Source organism: Kogia breviceps, chromosome 8, assembly GCF_026419965.1.
Source record: "Kogia breviceps isolate mKogBre1 chromosome 8, mKogBre1 haplotype 1, whole genome shotgun sequence".
Lineage (NCBI taxonomy): Eukaryota > Metazoa > Chordata > Mammalia > Artiodactyla > Physeteridae > Kogia > Kogia breviceps.
The window spans coordinates 58,210,889-58,232,558 of record NC_081317.1 but is presented as its reverse complement, the minus strand read 5'-3'; the positions used below and the strand labels follow the sequence as shown (position 1 = coordinate 58,232,558).

Genomic DNA, 21,670 nt, shown 5'->3' with positions numbered 1-21,670 from the left:
TCCTGTACCTAACTAAAACCAACTATTTAATTAGCATAAGTCTTTTACATAGATGATCACATTTAATTTTTGTAAAAAAAAAAGATATCACAAAATAAGTACTGTTATTATACAAGTGAAGAAATTGAGGCCACTACAGATGTAATTAGCCTAAAGTCAGTTAGCTAGTACATGGTGAAGGTAGGGCTTGAATCCAGATTTTTTTTTTTCCATTTTAGGGGTAAATTTTAATAGAACATGGAAGTTTTAACTCTTATACCTTAAACAAAACTTTAAAGTTCCTGCTTGTTTCAGAATGATTTTATGGGGAACCTAATTTGTAACAAAAAGTTGGCATTCAGTGCAAAGGTGGCAACGTTTTTCAGCAAAGTGTACAAAAGTTCTCAGGGGCATGGGGCAAGGAGTGAGGTGCTCAGACATTTTCAACAGCAGGCGTTCTCTCATCCTCTTGACGGGAGATGAGAGAGAACCACTGGAGGAGCTTCATCAAACACCATGTAGCAATCTCGCTGTGTCAGAGCCCAGCATTCTTGGTGTGGCACAGCACAGATTTCCTCAACCATGGCTACACATTGAGGATACCTGAGGGCAGTCAGCCTTTCCTTCAGTTTCAGTCATGTCTTTATCATCCCTAAGGTCAAGTTTAGCTCCCATCAGGACCAGGAGCGTGTTGAGACAATGGTGTCACACTTCAGGATACCACTTTGCACGGACACTTTCACAAGATGCAGGACTCCCAAGAGAAAAGCAAATTAAGAATACATCAGCTTGTGGAGAGGACAGGGTTGTGATCTGTCATCATCTTCTTGTCCAGCTGCATCCATAAGCCCAGATTCACCAGTTTTCCATCTGCCATAACATGGGAAGAATAGTTGTCAAAGACAGTGGGGATCTATTCTCCAGGAAATGCATTGGTGGCATCAGTAGGCAAGTTTTACTTACCACTCCGTCTCCCACCACCACCCACTCGACGACCTCCATCTGGGCATCAGAGGTGGGGCACAGGGTGCCAGGGTCTCTGCCACCTTGGCCTCACAACTGGAAGCTGAAGCCCAGTGGCGGCCACCACCCAAACCTCCAGATTTTTTATTTCTCAGTCTTGTGCTTCACACTCACTGGCTTCCTTTGCTGAGTAAAAATGTGCAGATCTCATGCTCTTTCCTCTACCTGCCTTTGACACTTCATTGTGTTTTGCACCTATTGCAACTTCATATTGCAGTATCGTGGCATTATTGTTAAATCCCCACCAGTGCTGCAAGGTAGAGAGGAAAGTTCATGGTTCTGGAATCAGATAGCCCTGGCTTTTAATCCCCTCTCTTGCCAGTTTTGAGATCTTGGGCAATGACAATAATTTCCAACATTCATTGAGAGCTTATATGTTCCAGTGATGCTGAGAGCTTAATATGCATTAATTCATTCACTCTTCAAGAAAGGAGGTAAATGGGAGGGAGACGCAAGAGGGAGGAGATATTGGCATATATGTATATGTATAGCTGATTCACTTTGTTATACAGCAGAAACTAACACCATTGTAAAGCAATTATACTCCAATGAAGATGTTTAAAAAAATAAAATAAAATAAAGCTTATGGACTTAAAATATGAAAAAAAATAAATGTTATCTGAACTGTCAAAAAAAAGGAGGTAAAAACCATTAATATTCCCATTTTGTGGAAGAAGAAACTAAGAGAATCAGTTTTCTTATGTGTAAAGTGATGATAGTCACATCTAATGTGCCAGGTTGTCATGAGGCTTACATGCGATGAGCTATAAAAAATGCCTAGAACACACACATAAATCTTTGTCACCATTCTTCCCCTCCCCTTCACCTTTCTCCATTGAGCACAGAGACCTCATCTCTACTGCTTGTGCTTCCACCCAGAGTGGAAGTGGTGAGCATATAGCAGAGACATGTAAGTATTATCAACAGTCAATTTGGTAGATTGGAAGTCTCCTAAAATTTGATCTTAACACCTCTTTCACCAAAGATACCAAATAAACCCATGCTGACCTTTGTCATTTTCTCTGACTTTCACTAGTCATGCAATAAACACAGCTGGTGAAACAGCTACACTTCACTGGTAATAACAGCGACTTGACATGTTCCATCATCATGTTCTGGACGCAATTCTGGACTAAGAAAAACCCACATCTGATTACGACAAGATGCAAACGATGTAACTCAGTGTTTTGCCACTCTGGCCATGAAAATCACCTGGGAAGCTCTTTAAAAATGTTGATTCCTGGCTCTGCTCCAGAGATTCTGATTTGTTTGGTCTGAAGTGGGGCCCAGACTTTAAAAATACTTAAGTTCTTTGGATGACTCTAACGGGTAGCCAGGGTGTCAAGTAACTAATTTACCTATGCACATGAATGAGAAATTCATTTTAGCCAGTCAAATTACTATTTAGGGTGAAAAATCTGTCTCCCTGTGTAGGATATCATTTGGACTAAAGCCACATATTTTAGCATTGTTCAGTAACCACAGAGGGAAACTGAAAAAAATCCAATCTAGACCAGGATCAGTAAATACATGGCTGCCCCCTTGTGCCCATAATCACAGTTCCCTTCCCCACTCAGTCATGGTCTTGCATCCCTTCCCAAGAGAGCATCTTGGTTGTCACATGAGATGGAGCTTAGTCTTGCACAAGATATACATACACTTAAAAAGCTATTATAAGGACTTCCCTGGTGGCTGTGGTTACGAATCCTCCTGCCAGTGCAGGGGACATGGGTTCAAGCCCTGGTCCGGGAACATCCCACATGCTGCGGAGCAACTAAGCCCGTGTGCTACAACTACTGAGCCTGCACTCTAGAGCCCACAAGCCACAACTACTGAAGCCCGTGCACCTAGAGCCCGTGCTCCACAACAAGAGAAGCCACTGCAATGAGAGGCCCGCACACTGCAATGAAGAGTAGCTCCCACTCGCAGCAACTAGAGAAAGCCCTTGTGCAGCAACGAAGACCCAACGCAGCCAAAATTAATAAATTTATTTTTTAAAAAAGTTATCATAAGACAAACAGTATTTATCAATAAACCTCGATCAAGAACTTATGTGCCAGGAGGTGGGCTCTCTGCTAGCAATACGAAGATGGGTACGATGTGGTTCCTGCCCTCATGAATTCAGTCTACCAGAGAAGAGAGGATGTGGAAAGCGCACTAATGTAAACAGAGTTTTTGGAAGAAACAGAACAAAGCACCTGTCTATGCCTGGGAGAATCAGGAAAGACAAGGAGAGTTGTCAAGTGTGTTAGATCACAAAGGATTGAGTAAGAGGAATTCATCAGGCCCTGTTCAATGGAAAGGGCCCTGTTCTGTGGAAAGGAACTCACCAGGCCCTGTTCCACTGAGGGAACAGCATGTACAAATGCAGTGACATATGAACAGCTGTTGGGTTTAGATATATAAGTGGTACACTCTTAGTGTGACTTCAGCCTAGAGGGAGCATGAAGGACTGACAGAAGGTCAGGCTGGAAAGAAAAGCATTATGGCTTTTGCATGGCATTTTGGTATTTGGATGACAGCCAGCACTGTCCAATAGAACTTGGTGTTGGTGGAAATTAAGAGGGTGGTTCAAGTAAGAAAGTGGATGGTAATTCCAAGAGCAGGCCTAAAAGGGAAAATCTTAAATCTATCAAGAGTTTGAGAAATCAAGATATGATTGTATGTTTTATTTTAAATAGAGCATTCCAATTATGCATATGTCTTTAATCCACTTGACAGTGACATTTGAAGATATCAAATCAACAGTCAGCTTTATGTCATTAGCCTTTTTAAAAATTAAAATAACCCTTTTTCTTATTACAAAAGCAATGCTTTGCATTATAAAAAAAATCTGAAAATGCAGATAAGGAAAGAGAAGAAAGTTACCACTGAGGTAACTGGACTTCCTGCTAATAGGTTAATTGGGACTTGAGGGTTTAAATAAAAAATAGAGAAAAACATCTAGTGATGTTTTATAACTACTACTTAATCGCACAGTATATATTAGTGATTAGCACATTTTTCAAATTTCCAAAACCTTTTCTTCAAATGAATCTTATGTAGGAGGTCAATATGTAAAACAGATTAAAAAATGGAGAGTGGTGGCCTGAAAGCCCAAGGGGTTGGCCCTCAAACAACCACCAAGTTGAGCCCTGAAGCACCTCTTGGCATCTTAGAGTTCTTCAGAGCAAAGTTTAAAGTCCATTGGAATTTATCATTACAGACCTTTTTCCATGAATGATATTCATATGTATTAATTTATAAAATGAGGTTCATAGGAAATATGCATTTTTATCACCTAGTTTCATCTCACAGTATTATAAATCATGAACAGCTTTCCCACGTCAAAATATTTCCTTCTATAACATCATTTTAAACAGCTGCATTGTATTCCTTTGTTTTGATTTACCATATTTATTTAACAATCCCCAGATATTAGACATGTCATATGTACCCAGTTTTTCCTATTTTTAAGCAACACTGTGACTGGCATCTTTGTAAGAAGTTAAATATGTGTGTGAATTCTTCTTTATTTAATAAAGATTCACATTTTAATGTGTTTTTCAAAATGCCTTTTAAAACATGTACATTGACAAGTATTGCTCTGGTGAACCCGTATATATGACCTGGAATAGTGGTCCATGGAGAGACAAACTGACGAAATAGGGATAGAGAAGTACTGCTGACTGGCATAGACAAGAAATGGTTGTCAAGAAACACTGGGGATAAAGATCCAGCAATGGCTGTGTGCCTGAAACATGTGTTAGGAATCTAGTCCTGGCTGACACGTCAGGGTGGCTGTGGGTCCCAAGACCAGTTTTGCTACATACTAGTGGTTAAGAGACATCCAAATGAGTGTTCATCTCTTCCAGAACTTTGCAATTTGCTCCATACAGGGGATACTCAAAAAATGTTCAGTGAATGTTAGGCCCCCGTTTTGTTTTAGGAGGCAATACACTACTTCTCATAACCTTATCACTACTACACATATAATTTTAATAATTCCTCATCAAGATAACTCCCTTCAAATTTTGTCTTTTATTTGCTAAGGATTATTATTTAAGGATTATTCATTTTGGAAAAAGCCAGAAGTCACTTACAGCTGATTTTAGAAAAGCTGGGGAGGGTCCAAAACAATTTTAGAAAAGCCAGGTTATGAGCCTGGATGCCACTGTGGGTTTTTTTTTTTTTCCCCTCACTATTACTCATAAAACCATTGGGTCGAACCATTAAGATGTTCTGACTGATAACTTTTGCTTACAGGATGTATTCTTTTTTTTTTTTTTTTTTTTTTTTTTTTTGCGGTATGCGGGCCTCTCACTGTTGTGGCCTCTCCCGTTGCGGAGCACAGGCTCCGGACGCACAGGCTCAGCGGCCATGGCTCACGGGCTTAGTTGCTCCGCGGCATGTGGGATCTTCCCGGACCAGGGCACGAACCCGTATCTCCTGCATCGGCAGGCGGACTCCCAACCACTGCGCCACCAGGGAAGCCCTACAGGATGTATTCTTGATTGTCATAGAAGCTTTTCAACATAGATTCTGCCTATGATTTTTTTTTTTTATTCTCTGCTTTTTATTGAAGTATAGTTGATTTACAGTGTTGTGCTAATTTCTGCTGTATAGCAGAGTCACTCAGTTATACATGTATATACATTCTTTTTTTATTCTTTTCCATTATGGTTTATCCCAGGAGATTGGATATAGTTCCCTGTGCTATACAGTAGGACCTTGCTGTTTATCCATTCTGAATGTAATAGTTTGTGTCTACTAACCCCAGACTCCCAGTCCATCCCTCTCCCTCCCACCCTCCCCCTTGGCAACCACAAGTCTGTTCTGTGTGTCTGTGATTTGGTTTCTGTTTTGTAGATAGGTTCATTTGTGCCATATATTTCTTTTTATTATTATTATTTAAAAATTCATTTATTTTATTTACTTTTTTGGCTGTGTTGGGTCTTTGTTGCTGAGTAAGGGCCTTCTCTAGTTGTGGTGAGCGGGGGCTACTCTTTGTTGCAGTGCACGGGCTTCTCATTGCTGTAGCTTCTCTTGCTGTGGAGCATGGGCTCTAGGTGCACAGGCGTCAGTAGTTGCAGCACACGGGCTCAGTAGTTGTGTTTCATAGGCTCTAGAGCACAGGCTCAGCAGTTGTGGTGCATGGACTTAGTTGCTCCGCAGCATGTGGGATCTTCCCAGACCAGGGCTTGAACCCATGTCCCCTGCATTGACAGGCAGATTCTCAACCACTGTGCCACCAGGGAAGCCTTGTGCAATATTTTAGATTCCACATATAAGTGATATCATATGGTATTTGTCTTTCTCATTCTGACTTACTTCACTTAGTATGATAATCTCTTGGTTTCCATAAACCACATAGGAAGCTTATTTCTTTAGAGATATACCCTGAGTTGAGAAACTCCCAACTATGTCAACAACTTTCAAAAGTCTTTACTTTCAAAATATCTTCATTCCATTTTATTCCTACTAAATAACATTATGGGACAAAAATAGCTATGAAGGATAAAATAACAAGTCTATCCTGGGATAAATTTGCATATAGCAAATTAGTTTGTAAGCAAATTTTAGTAGAAGCAACAGTTCCTGATTGCAATGATCATTTGTCGGTGGACATTGTTCAGAATACGACATGCAGTAACTGCTCTCTCTGTTTTTTTTTTTAATAACAACTAATGCCACATTTTTAAAAACTTAATTAATTTATTTGTTTACTTATTTTTGGCTGTGTTGGGTCTCCGTTTCTGTGCGAGGGCTTTCTCTAGTTGCGGCAAGCGGGGACCACTCTTCATCGTGGTGCGCAGGCCTCTCACTATTGCGGCCTCTCTTGTTGCAGAGCACAGGCTCCAGATGCGCAGGCTCAGTACTTGTGGCTCATGGGCCTAGTTGCTCCATGGCATGTGGGATCTTCCCAGACCGGGGCTCGAACCTGTGTCCCCTGCATTGGCAGGCGGATTCTCAACCACTGCGCCACCAGGGAAGCCCAGTAACTGCTCTTTAGTTGGGAACTTTAATAGGTGTGCTCAGAGGGTGGCAAAGAGTAGAACAAGACTCGTAAGTCAGACTTGTAAGTCAAAAGGCCTATAAAAATCTCCTAAGTTAAAAGAGAAAATCAGGATAGTGGTTACTTCTGTAGGGGTAGGAGGGCTACATAAAAGCTTCAGATGCATTATTAACTTTTATTTATTAAACTTCATGAAAAGAAAGAGGAGGAAGAGGAAGAGACAGGAGTTTGATATAGGGATTTTAAAGAAAGCCCAAATTGACCCTATCTCAGAGATTCTGATTTAATTTTTCTGGATTGAAGCTGGACTGGGCTTTTCTTTTTTAACTATCCAAGGGAAGCCAGCGTTGATACAGCTCATTCACAGAACAGAAGAGTTATTAAGTTAGGAGGGGAAAAAAATCGGTCAGTGGTGCCACCATTTAAGTCATTTTAACCATCTGTCATTTTTGCAAAACAAAGGCAGTCAGTGTAATATTTGTATTTCTCAGTATTGTTTTAAACAAAGTGGCCCTAGAGGCCTGCATCAGGCAAAAAAAAAGGTCTAAAATGAATGCTTTATAGATTCAAAAATGTGATTTAGTACAATCAAAGCTAAGATGTACCCTTTTGACAAAAAGACTTCAACCGATGACACATTAATCAGTGGGAATAGCTGTTGTTCAAGCAGTACTTTATGCTTGGGAGGCTCCCAAACTGGGAAAGGAGGAGGAATGATCATTTTGGTGGACAGTAGATTCAAAGGAAGACATTTTACAAAGGTTTTAAACATGTAGTTACCTATAATGAGGTTACCAAACATAGAGAAAAAATTATAGGGAATAATGTAGGAGATATCTGTGGATCCAACTCAAAGGTTTATCAGATCTTTCCCTTATGCCATATTTGCTTCAGATATTAAAAATGAAACATTACAGATACTCTTAAGGCCCGCTGTGTACTAAAAATGTAACTATTATCATGAATTTGATGTTTATACTTCTCATGCAGGTTCTTATTCTTTTACTATATCTGTGTATCCATAAACAATATATAGAATTATTTTGTGAGTTTTAAACTTTATGTAAAGGGTAACATGTGCCACATGTACATGATTTTTCATAACATTGTTTTGAGATTTACCCATGTAGATACATGTAGCTATAGGCCATTTTTTTTTTTTTTTTTTTTGCAGTACGCGGGCCTCTCATTGCTGCGGCCTCTGCTGCCGCAGAGCACAGGCTCCGGACGCGCAGGCCCAGCGGCCATGGCTCACAGCCCCAGCCGCTCCGCGGCACGTGGGATCCTCCCGGACCGGGGCACGAACCCATATCCCCTGCATCAGCAGGCGGACTCCCAACCACTGCGCCACCAGGGAAGCCCCTGCTCAGTATTCTTTTAAATGAATGTATAAAAGAGGGCCAGCAATGAAGATCCCACACGCCAAAATGAAAGATCCCGTGTGCTGCAACTAAGACCCGACACAGCCCAATAAATAAATAAATACTGAAAAAAAAGAAATGTTAAAGGTACTTCTCTAAGTGGAAAAGACCATTTCTTCTAAGATCAGAACAAGACAATGATTCCCACACTTGCCACTTTTATTCAACATACTATTGGTAGTCCTAGTCACAGCAATCAGTCAAAAAAAAAAGAAATAAAAGGAATCCAAATTGGAAAGGAAGAAGTAAAACTGTTAGTATTTGCAGATGACATGATACTATATACAGAAAACCATAAAAATGCAACAAAAACTATTAGAACTAATAAATGAAATAAATAAATTTGTAGGATACAAAATTAATGTACAGAAATCTGTTGTGTTTCTATCCATTAATTACAAGCTATCAGAAAGAGAAATTAAGAAAATAATCCCATTTACAATTGCATCAAAAAGAATAAAATACCTATTTTATTCTTTTTAACCAGAGATAAAAGACATGTACTCTGAAAACTATAAGACGTTGATGAAAGAAAATGAAGATGACCCAAAGAAATAGAAGGATAATCTGTGCTCATGGATTAGAAGAATAAATGTTGTTTAAATATCCATATTACCTAAAGTAATCTATAGACTCAATGCAATCCCTACCAAAATTCCAATGATATTTTTAATGGAAATAAAACATATAATTCTAAAATTTGTTTGGAAACAGAAAAGACCCCTAATAGCAAGAAAGAAGAAGAGCACTGGAGGTATCGTGGACCCTGATTTCAAACTGTACTGAAAAGCTACAGTAATGAAAACAGTATGGTACTGGCACAAAAACAGATACATAAATCAATGGAACAGAACAGAGAGCCTAGAGATAAACCCACACTTATAAGGTCAATTAATCTATGACAGAGGAAGCAAGAATATACAATGGAGAAAAGATGGCCTCTTCAATAAGTGGTGGTAGGAAAACTGGACTACTTTCTCACACCATATAAAAAATAAACTAAAAATGAACTAAAGATTTGAATGTAAGACTGAAAATTATAAAAATCCTAGAAGAAAACATAGGCAGTATGCTCTTTGAGATCAGCCTTAGCACTATTTTTTGGATATGTCTCCTTAGACAAGGGGAAAAAAAGCAAAATAAACAAATGGGACTACATCAAACCGAAAAGCTTTTTGCACACACACAAAAAGCTTTTGCACAGTGAAGTAAAATATCAACAAAAAGAAAAGGCAGCCTATTGAAAAGAAAAGATATTTGCAAAAGATATGTCAGATAAAAGATTAACATCCAAGATATACAAAAAACTCGTACAACTCAACATAAAAAAAAAAAACCCATTGACCAAATGGTCCAAGTACCCGATTAGACATTTTTCCAAAGAGGACATATGAATGGTCAACAGACACATGAAAATATGCTCAACATCACTAACCATCAGGCAAATGCAAATCAAAAGCATGATGAAATGCTACTTCACACTTGTCAGAATGGCTAGCATCAAAAAGACAATAACAGAAAAAGTTTTGGCAAGGATATGAAGATTTTACTTCTGGATATTTTCCCAAATAAAACAAAAACACTAATTCAAAAAGATACTGTCTCCAGTGTTCACTGCTGCATTATTTACAATAGCCAAGATATGGAAGCAACCTTCCATAAGTGTTCATTGATAGATGAATGAATAAAGAATATGTGGTATATACATACATATATACATATATATACACACATATATATACATTGGAATATTATTCAGCCTTAAAGAAAATGAAATCTTGCCATTTGAGACAACATGAATGTCACTAGAGAGTATTATGTATGCTAAGTGAAATAAGTCAGAAAGACAAATGCTGCTTGATCTCACTTATATGTGGAATCTAAAAACCAAAACAAACAAACACAACAAAGCAAAACAAAAACAGACTCATAGATACAGAGAACAGTCGTGTAGTTGACAGAAGGGTAGGGGTTGGGGGATAGAGAGGGAATAGGTGAAGAGGATTAAGATGTATAAACCTCCAGTTATATAATAAATAAGGCACAGGGATGTAACATACAGTATAAGGAATATGATCAATAGTACTGTAATAACCTTGTGTAGGGACAGATGGTTGCTAGACCTATAATGATGATCATTTCATAGTATCGTATATGCAGACATCAGATCATTATGTGGTTGCTATTGTAAATGGGGTTTTCCTCATTTTGTCTGATTGTGATTTGTACATATATGTTAAGTATTAAGCTTGTACCTAACATTTACTATAGCAGGTAGTTTCTTGTTCAATTATTTTGGGTTTCCTAAGTTTTACAATAATAACATCTGCTTTACTTTCTCCTCTCCAATTTTTATACCTCTAATTTCTTCTCTTATCTAATTGCATTAGCTAAAATTCTAGCACCCTGTTAAATAATAGTAGTGATGATGGACATCATTATCTTGTTCCTGACTTTATTGGAAATATTTTGAAGTTCTGTCATTAAGCATGACATTGGTTTTAAGCTGAAATTAATTTATTTCACCATGTTATCTATATTTTATTCAGTATTTTTATCAAGCATAGTTGTTGAATTTGGTCAGATGTACTTTCAGGACCTATGGAGATAATTATATGATTTTCCTCCTCCAATCTATTAATATGATAAAAATTGTTAATATATTTCCAATATTCAAATTTCTAGAAAAAACTCCAGCCCATATTTCATTTCCTCCTGCTTTCTGGCCATGTTCTCCTTTTTTTCGCCATCTCTTTCATAAGTTCGTATATTCCTGCTTTTGTGTCTTCCTTAGAGAAGCAATGTTTTATGATTTTTGAAAACTCAGCACAATGTCTGGTGATTTTCTTCACCACTATTTTCAACTGAATCTTCTCTGGTTAGTTTTGCTGCTCTTTCCCACTTTTTATATTTTAGGATCTTGGTATTGGTGTCATGACAGCTCTCTCGTTATTACTCATTACAGAATAAGTTGAGTTTTCCTGGCCTTGCTATTTGCAGTATTTACTTCCACAGAGTATATTTTTGCTAGCATTTTTCTGAGGTCACTGAGCCACTGTGCTATTTTTACATATCTTTGTTGCATGCCCTGAAAACTTGTACCCCTCTCCAATTTTTTCCTTCAGTCTTATATATTTCGTATTTATAAAGGCTAAACTGCCTGGATTAGCTATGTTTACATAAATAAAACTGTAATTATTTTCATGTTTTTAATGATTTGGTGATGTGTGGGGAACAGTAGACAAGTTTTGTTTCTTTTACAAAGTAGAAATAGATTTGTTTTTCTAATTATAAAGTATTTTAATTGTTTAAATGCAAACAATATGGAAAGTGTTGGCTCTGTAATCCCACCATAAGTAACTAATTTATCACTGTTCATAGTCTGTTGTTCTGAGCTTCCAAACTTTTTTCCAAATACACTCACAAAATAAACATACATTCACATACATTTTTTTTTTTTTTTGGGGATGTGTTCGGTCTCCATTTCTGTGCAAGGGCCTTCTCCAGTTGTGGCGAGCGGGGGCCACTCCTCATCACGGTGCACGGGCCTCTCACTGCCACGACCTCTACCGTTGCAGAGCACAGGCTCCAGAAGCGCAGGCTCAGCAGCTGTGGCTCACGGGCCTAGTTGCTCCACGGCAAGTGGGATCTTCCCAGACCAGGGCTCGAACCCATGTCCCCTGCATTGGCAGGCAGACTCTCAACCATTGCGCCACCAGGGAAGCCCCTCACATGCATTTTTTAAAAAATGAAATCATAGCATATATTCTGCTTTGTGGCCTGTTTTTTCACTTATTATATCATACCTTTCTGTATTAATAAATATAGGCCTATAGCTTTTTAATGAGTACAACATTACTTATGTCACCAATCTTTTATTGATGATCATTTAGGTTATTCCTCATTTTTCACTGCTATAAGCAAAACTCCATGAATGTCCCATACTCTTGTCTAATTGTCTTCTCAGAATATACTACTAAGTAGGAAATCACTAGGTCAAAGGATATAGCTATTTAAAAAGCAAATGTCTGTTTACTAAACATAACTTCAGTTAGCTTAAAAATAACCTACCAATCATGCATTGGTTTTTTTCCACTACATTAGTTACAAAATGTTCCTATTCTAAAATAATCTATAAATAAATGTCATATAAATGAGAATTTCTAGTTCACATAAAATTTTTGTTATCCCAGAAAAAAATGTTTTATGTTATAGTCCATCAAGTATCAATACTTCTGTCTCCCTGAAAAATGCAATGATTTATTAGAATTAATTTTTTTACCATGTCTTCCCACAGAATAAGAGATTACAAGAATGACCATAAAAGGACTGAGGTATTTTTTTAATGTCAGAGTCAATAAGGTATAATTTGTGTACAGTAAAATTACCCTTCTTAGTGTATAGATTTATAAGTTTTGACAAGTACATATGGTCATGTAACCACAATCAAGATGTAGAACAACAACAACAACAAATGATGTAGAACAGTTCCATCACCTCAACAAATTCCCTCATTCTTTTTTTTTTTTTTTTTTTTTTTTTTTGTGGTACGCGGGCCTCTCACTGTCGTGGCCTCTCCCGTTGCGGAGCACAGGCTCCGGACGCACAGCCTCAGCGGCCATGGCTCACGGGCCCAGCCACTCCGCGGCATGTGGGATCCTCCCGGACCGGGGCACAAACCCGTGACCGCTGCATCAGCAGGCAGATTCTCAACCACTGCACCACCAGGGAAGCCCCCTCATTCTTCTTTGTTGGCAATCCCACCCCCAACTCCAGGCCCTGACGACCACTGACCTGTTTTCTATTCATATAGTTTTGCCTTTTCCAGAATTTCATTTAAATACACTCATGCCAAAAAGAAAAAAAAATAGACTCATGCACACTTTTTAAGTTTACTTCTGTTGTTCAGCATGATGCCTTTGAGATTTATCCAAGTTGTGTGTAGCAATAGTCTTTTCCTTTCTGTTGCCAAGTAATATTGCATTGCATGGATGAAACACAGTGTGTCTCTTCATTCACCAGTTGGAGGATATTTGGTTTGTGTTTCCATTTTTGGCGATTATGAATGAAGCATATAGAAACATTCACATACAGGTCTTTATTTTACCATATTTTTTCATTTCTCATAAGCCTAGGATTGATGAATTGTATGGTGTATTAGGTTCTCCAGAGAAACAGAACCAATAGGAAATTCTATCTACATCTATACCTACTGATACTTTTTGAGAGAGAGAGAGATAAGAGTTGATGTTGCAATCCTGAGTCCAAAATCTGCAGGGCAGGCACTGGCAAACAGGAGACTCAGGGAGGGTTTCTGTGTTGCAATCTTTTTTTTAAAAATAAATAAATAAATTTATTTATTTATTTTTGGCTGTGTTGGGTCTTCATTGCTGTGCGTGGGCTGTCTCTAGTTGCGGTGAGCGGGGGCTGCTCTTCGTTGCAGTGTGCGGGCTTCTCATTGTTGTGGCTTCTCTTGTTGCAGAGCACGGGCTCTAGGTGTGCAGGCTTCAGTAGTTGTGGCACGTGGGCTCAGTAGTTGTGGCTTGTGGTCTATAGAGCTCAGGTTCAGTAGTTGTGGTGCACAGGCTTCATTGGTCCGCGGCATGTGAGATCTTCCTGGGCCAGGGCTCAAACCCGTGTCCCCTGCATTGGCAGGCGGATTCTTAACCACTGCACCACCAGGGACAACCTTCTGTGTTGCAATCTTGAGGCAGAATTACTTTATCTTCAGGAAACCCCATCCTTTGCTTCTAAGGCTTTCAACTGATCAGATGAGGCCCACCCACTTTATGGAGGGTAACTGGCTTTACTCAAAGTTTACTAGTTATACATATGAATCACATCTAAAAAATGTCTTCATGGCAACATCTAGACTGGTGTTTGACCAAATAATTGGGCCTTATTACCTAATCAAATTACCAAACTGTTTTCCAAAGTGGCTGTACCCTTTTGTATGCCCACTAGCAAGGTATGAGTGTTCATGTGAGTGATTTATTAAAAGCATTCATTTAATCAATGCTTATACATATACTATTTGCCACAAGTACTGGGGATATAAAGAAAATGTCAGTACTATCCTCAGGACTTTGTAAACAAATGTCCAAAAGAGTGTTTTCTACTTCCAAGTATCAACCTTAGGAGGAAATACATGTATTCTTATACAAGTTTAAAAGGTAGAGTATGCTGTTCAGTGTGACATAGCTGATAACCTAGTTTACTAACCAGTTTATCCCATCCTTCAAATTTTGGCTGACATTTTAAAATTTAACCACTTTATACATGCCCTCAGCAGAAACCAATATCTTTTTTTTTTCTTTTTGGCCATGCCACGTTGCTTGCGGGATTAGTTCCCCGACCAGAGATTGTACCTGGTTACCCCCTACCTACAGTGGAAGTGTGGAGTCCTAACCACTGGACTGCCAGGGAATTCCCATCAATATGTTAATTAGAAGCTTAAACCAGAAAACCAAGATGGTGTTGGTTGAAGAGGCAACCCTTTCCCACCTTGACCATTGTTCTGACTTTCTTTCCCAGTAGATGTCAGCTTTTAATGAAAAATGAAGGGGTTATGTAAATCAGCTATGACTCATGGGGAGAGAGTAAGGAATGACTTCTTCCTGCCCTTCTATAGGAGGGTGCTTAGCCTTGTGCTCAGCCAGTCATCTCATCACCACGGTAACACCATCCCTTCCCACTCTGGGGAGCTCTGCCTGCCTCAGCTGATGGAAAGGGCACTGCTGCATTTGCATTAGAAATCAAATAATACTTTCCAGTAAAAACCTCAATGACTAATGCTTGCACAAGGACCAAGGCACAGGGATCATGGGCAGTAGCCTGGATGGAAATGAGCAGAATTAGCCCAATGTCTATAATATTCATCTTAGCATCATTTCACCCTTTAGTAGCATGGGAAATCAGTGACTCAGAACTCAGGAAGCTCATAGATGAGCAGAGGTTAGTACCAAGTAGGAGAATTCCCTCTTGTCCAAGGAAATAACAGAGAACTGGAGCTTTCCCCAGCAAGCCTGCCAGGTTTGTAGGACTGCTCCCAGCTGACTTGGCCCCCAACACCTTGCCTCAGTGCTTGTTCAGGACCTCTCTCTCTCTCTCCCCATCTCTCTCCCTCTCTCCTCTCTTTTCTTGCCTTCATTCTCTTCTGTTCGCTTCTGTTTCCTTTCAGGTTTGATTTTGAGTGACTGCTCGCCTGGATGATTCATACATCCTGCTGGGGAACTTGGTCCCAGGACATCCCCCCACCCCAGCTCACTGCCCCTCCCCTCCCACTGAGTCCCTGGGGGTGGGAACTGCAGTGTCTGGAAAGGGAACCTGCTTATTCCTCATCCTGGCATTTGTTTTCACAGTTTATCCTTTGCTCCTGTCCTCGTCCTCATCCCCTACTCCCACAGTTCCTTTCTCTTTTCTCTCTCCCGTTTTACCTTTGCTGCCCTACTTCTCACACTAAGCCTTAGCTGCCCTACTTCTCACACTAAGCCTTAGCGCCCTTACAAAGAGTTTTGCTCCATGGGGGATGCTGAGGTCTCTTGTGGATGGCCAGCCACCAACTCCACGCCATACCACACTGGCCCCAATATACAATCCTGGTGACTAGATATCCATAGTCCAAAGGTGTACCTTCTTCACAGACACAGCCATGTGTTACAGAGCCATACGAGTCACTGAGTCAGAATAATTAGCTACACTACCCTGGTCTGGCCAGATCATTCACATATCCATTTCCTCTTCTTCACCAACGCAAACCCAAGTTTAGTAAGTGAAGCAGCCATGTGTCAAGTCATAGAAAACTACATTTCCCACCTTTTCATGAAGAACGACCTGACAGGTGAGAGTGACAGGTTTTGGGTCGCGGCTTCATGGAAAACCCATTAAAGGAGGGCTGCCAGCTGAGACCCACCCTTTTGCCTTTCCCCGCCTTGTTACGGGCTGAATTGTGCTCCCTTCCAAAATCATATGTGAAAGTCCTAATCCCTAGAATGTGATTGTATTTGGACATAGGGCCCTTAAAGAGGGAATTAAGTTAAAATGGGAATTAAGTTATAAAGTGGGTCCTAATCCAATATGACTGGTGTCTTTGTAAGAAGAGATCAGGACACAGACAAAGAGGAACACAGAGGGAAGACCGTGTAAGGACAAGAGAAGGGGGCCATCTACAAGCCAAGGAGACAGGCCTCAGAAGAAGCTAACCTTGCCAACACTTTGATCTCTGGCTTCTAGCCTTCAGAACTGTGATACGATAAATTTCTGTTGTTTAAGCCACCCAGACTATGGTACTTTTTTTATGGTAGCACTAGTAAACTAGTAATATCTGTTCCTCCATCTTTCTGCCTCAAAGTGGATGTGGTAGGAGGAGCTGCATTTCCCATCTTGAAACCACGAAAGACCTTGTGCCCCCTGTTAAGGGTGTGGAGCAGAAAGTTAGAATAAACCCAGGACACGGATGACACTCTGGAGCCACTCTAGCCCACCTTGTAAAGGCCTCTGTTGTTTCGGTTCTCTGTGTTGGCAGGCAAATGCAATTCCTAAGGAAAGTACCTGGTTACTAATTTGGCACTTTTTACTCAGACAGGCTCTCTAACCTTCCTTGCAAAATCCTCTCTCCACCTCCTCTCTAATTTTCTGGGCAATATGCTGGCTTCCTCTCCTTGTCTTCCTCCTCGGACAGCCCCTGCCTTTTATGCCACTTGGAATATCTCCGCCAGGGCCACTGCTAATGGTATCTTTGGGAGATCTCCAAAGCCAGCCCCAAATGTGCTATCTCACACATCTAACCTCAGTGCCCAAGAAGGCTGGCATCTGCCCTGGCTCTGTGCCATCATGTGTCACCAGCTCTGAAGGACCAGGGTCCCAAGACCCTGAAGTTTCTCAACAAATCAGCTCCTCCAGCTTCCAGCTTAACCCCTGCAGAGAGCTCGGCTAGAAGCATACACCACACCATCCTCCAATATTAAAGTCCCTGTCTTCAGTTACTTCAAAGTCAGGTTATCGTGTATTCACTTGTCCCTTTCCCAAAATGTTTGCACCAGTAGAAGCATTCATGGAAATCAGTTGCACTTAAATCAAAAATATCTCCCCCCAAAGCCCTTAAATTCCAAATTCCGGAGCTCTACTGTAATATTCAGGAGTATGCCTAATTGTGAAATAATCTAATGAAGTTGACATTGGACTGGTATTGCTCATTAATGTAGCCGCGCTAGTGAAAAGATTGTATCTGTGAGAGCCTGAAAGCATTTTGCAGCAATCTCAAAGTTTACACTGACCTCTGTTACTAAGAAATGATTATATCAGAGCAAAGGTAGAAGCATTAAATGATTACCCAACCAGTTCACCTTTCTTCCTTGAATTTTGAACAATCACCTCACTGATTATTTGGCAGCAGGATTCTTTTCATCTGAAAAAACCTCTTTGCCAGACTGAGGGGAAGCATACACTACAAGGTTCACAGTGGCACTTTCACGGAGGAAGAATTTTGAATTGTTATTTCTTCTTTATATTTTCCCGTAATTTTCGAAGTTTCCGTAACGAGACAGCATGGATGCTATATGTATAAAAAGATGCTCTTTACCTTTCAGACTTATATATACATATATATTTTTTAATAAGTTTATTTATTTATTTTTTTTGGCTGTGTTGGGTCTTCGTTGCTGCACAAGGGCTTTCTCTAGTTGCTGCGAGCAGGGGCTACTCTTCGTTGCGGTGCACAGTCTTCTCATTGCGGTGGCTTCTCTTGTTGCGGAGCATGGGCTCCAGGTCCTTGGGCTTCAGTACTTGTGGTATGCGAGCTCAGTAGTTGTGGCATGTGGGCTCAGTAGTTGTGGCTCGTGGGCTCTAGAGTGCAGGCTCAGTAGTTGTGGCACACGGGCTTAGTTGCTCTGCAGCATGTGGGATCTGCCCAGACCAGGGCTCAAACCCGTGTTCCCTGCATTGGCAGGCGGATTAACCACTGTGCCACCAGGGAAGTCCCCAGACTTATCTTTAAAAAAAAAAATAATAATTCAAACTGTTAGGCATTTCTATTGTTTCCTTCCTGGATGGAAAAATTGATGGGCCAGCAGCTTGCATTCATGAACCCTATTAACATGACTATTAGATTCTACCCTCTGTAGGTCAGAAGAGATTTTCCCCCATTTTGCATCCTTGTTCAATAGGATTTTTTAGAGAATGTGAACATAACCTCAATAATAGAAATCATACAATTAATAATAAATATTCTAGGACCAGAAAAAACAATTGGCAATTGTGTAAGAAAGTCAGTCTGAAAAGTAGTACTTACACAGTGTCCTGGGGAAGCTGAGTGTGTGACAACATGAAACAGAATGTGCTTTTGTGAGACTGCCCAGGCAATCATTTTTTTATTACAAGAGAATTTTTGAAATCGAGAAGAGACATGTACCGAGAGCCAGCTGTCTATGTACTGAATGGCATTCTTAACAACTAGTGGGAAATAGCACTTGACTTAATTGGAATCATTTTTTAAAAATTGTCTAATCTCTTCTCCCCTTGGTTTCCTTCTCTATAGAGCAGGGATGGTAACATCAACAGAGGCATCACAAGAATTACATATGTTCTCATGCATTTATCTAATTAGTGATAATTTGATTTCAGTGTGACAAGTTGAAGAGCTGATAATAGTTTCAATATTTCTCCACCCTTTTGTTTCTGTTTCTTCTTCCTCTGTGTGACTTTTGAGAACTTCAGTTCTCCATCTGTGTGTGCACATAGGGGTGTAACAGTAGGAAAATCAGTCACTGTTGCTTCTGCTTCCACAGCTTCATGTCGGGGAGGGCTACGGAACAAATAAGGACTTTTATCCACCAGTTCCCCATTCATTTTTCCATGCTCTCTTAGTCTTTTCAACACTGAGATTCTTTTTACTAAGTGTACTGAACCAGGATATTTTGGAGGAAAAACCCCAAGGTCTTGTTAAAGACTCAGCCTCACCCACTGGAGCCCAGCGCTGGGCTTCCTCATGCTGCCTGCCCACCTCAGGGGCTGAGTTAACTTTGGCTCCTCTAGACCAGGGCCCACCTCAGCCTCCAGCCCAAGCCTCATGACAAAGATGAGAGTTAGTAGTTACTGATCACTTATAATGGACCTCTACTCCTCACTTAATAGCTTATCTCTTTGGCTGAGTCACATGTCCATTTCTGGCATCCAGAAGTAGTTGGACATTAGTAATTTCATATGGCTCAGCCTAATATTTGTCATTATTATTATGCCCATTTTATAGATGAGGAAACTTTTTTTTTCTGTAAAAGCCCTGAATCTTTCCACTCTTGCCTCCTGGGCTACTTACAGGAAAGAGTCCAGCCTGGGAAATACCATTTTATGAAGGGAGGCTCTGTCCAGGCAGGACCCCTAACCACTGGCCCTCAGTTCCACTCCTTCCTGCACCCTGTTGGTTTAACAACTTAGTCAAAACCTGGAGATGCACGGGGAGGGAGAAGGGTAAGCTGGGAGGAAGTGAGAGAGTGGCATGGACTTATATGTACTACCAAATGTAAAATAGCTAGCTAGTGGGAAGCAGCTGTATAGCACAGGGAGATCAGCTAGGTGCTTTGTGACCCCCTAGAAGGGTGGGATAGGGAGGGTGGGAGGGAAACGCTAGAGGGAGGGGATATGGGGATATATGCATATGTATAGTTGATTCACTTTGTTATAAAGAAGAAGCTAACACACCATCGTAAAGCAATTATACTCCAATAAAGATGTTAAAAAAAACAAACAAATCCTGGAGATGACACTCTTGAATTCATCATTTTCAGTCTGTACAAAGAACCACTTTAAAGCATTCTTGTTTGCCTCTGAGAGTGTTTTCTTTGGTGCCACAGCAATTAATGGTAAAATAAATAATTTTGATCAAAGTTTATTAAAGCCATATTGCCACCATGTAGAATTAAAGTAAGTGGATGGATGTATTGCCTGTGTCTACGTACATAGATTGGTCTGATTCACAGCAGATGTACGTATTCTCTCTCTCTCCCTCTCTCTCTGTCTTTTGCGGGGTTCTGATGGCTACCTGCTCAATGAACAAATATGATTATTTTATCACTTGAGAACATTGTAAGTTTGGAAATCTGTGCCAAAGCCCATTGTTCTCTTCTCTCGACTTCCGGAAGACTTATTAGACATCTGTTTAATTTTTGCAATAAATGTGTATTGAGTACTGGCATGGTTAACTTTATGTGACAACTTGGCGAGGTTATGGTGACAATTGTTTGGTCAAAGGCTAGTCTAGATGTTGCTGTGAAGGTATTTGTGGATTAACATTTATAATCAGTTGACTTTAAGTAGATTACCTGCATGAAGCCTCATCTAACCAGCTGCTGAGAAGAAGCAATTCGACCTCAAGACTGCTACAGAGAAACTTGGCTTGAGTTTCTAGCCTGCAGGCCTGCCCTATGGATTTCAGACTCAAGACTGCAACACCAACTGTTAGCTGAATTTCCATTCTATAAATTTCAGACTTGCCAGCCCCCACAATCATGTAAGCCAATTCTTTAAAATAAATCTATGTATCTGTGTATCCGTGTATTTATGTATCTATGCATCTATGTATCTGTGTATCTGTGTAACTATGTATCTGTGTATTTGTGTATCTGTGTTTCTGTGTATCTATGTATCTATGTATGTGTGTATCTGTGTATCTATGTATCTATCTACTATCTATCCATCTCTATCTATCTATGTAATTGGTCCTATTTCTCTGGAAAACCCTGATGAAAACAAGCACCTACTGTGTGCTGGGCACTGTGCTAATCAGTGAGGACCCAGATAAACCCATCGATGAGATGGCCTTTCTTAACTGCAGAAGAAACCTGTTCAGAGAGAAATTAGATCTCACGGTAAGGTCTGTTAGAGTGAGAATAAAGTGCTGTGTAAGTCAAAAAGGAGGTGACTAATTGTGCCCGAGGGGATGAAGAAGTTGACCTCGTAGAGGTGACCTGGGTGTCAAAGGGTAAGGAGGCATCCCAGGGCTGATTAGGGCTAGAGGAGGTGTCATCCAGGGAGAGGCACTGTAGGAACCATTCACCAAGCCCAGGGGCTTGTGACTCAAGGTCACATCTTAAAGCTTGGATACTGCAGGTGCACGTTACGAAGTGCTGTGATCACGAGGTAGAAGTCTGAGAGCAAGCTGTGGAGGCTGTATTGAAACTGAGATGCCCAGTGCTGAACATTGCTAAGCCAAGGCTGGCAGTGAAATGAAGTTTAGAATGAAGTGCTAGCTGGGACTTTG

At 40.3% G+C, this 21,670-nt stretch overlaps 1 pseudogene; it reads right to left on the bottom strand.

The window, feature by feature from the left end:
* Positions 1-440: 440 nt before the first annotated feature.
* On the bottom strand, positions 441-981 carry LOC131760815 (ras-related C3 botulinum toxin substrate 1 pseudogene; annotated as a pseudogene).
* Between the last annotated feature and the right edge of the window lie 20,689 nt (positions 982-21,670).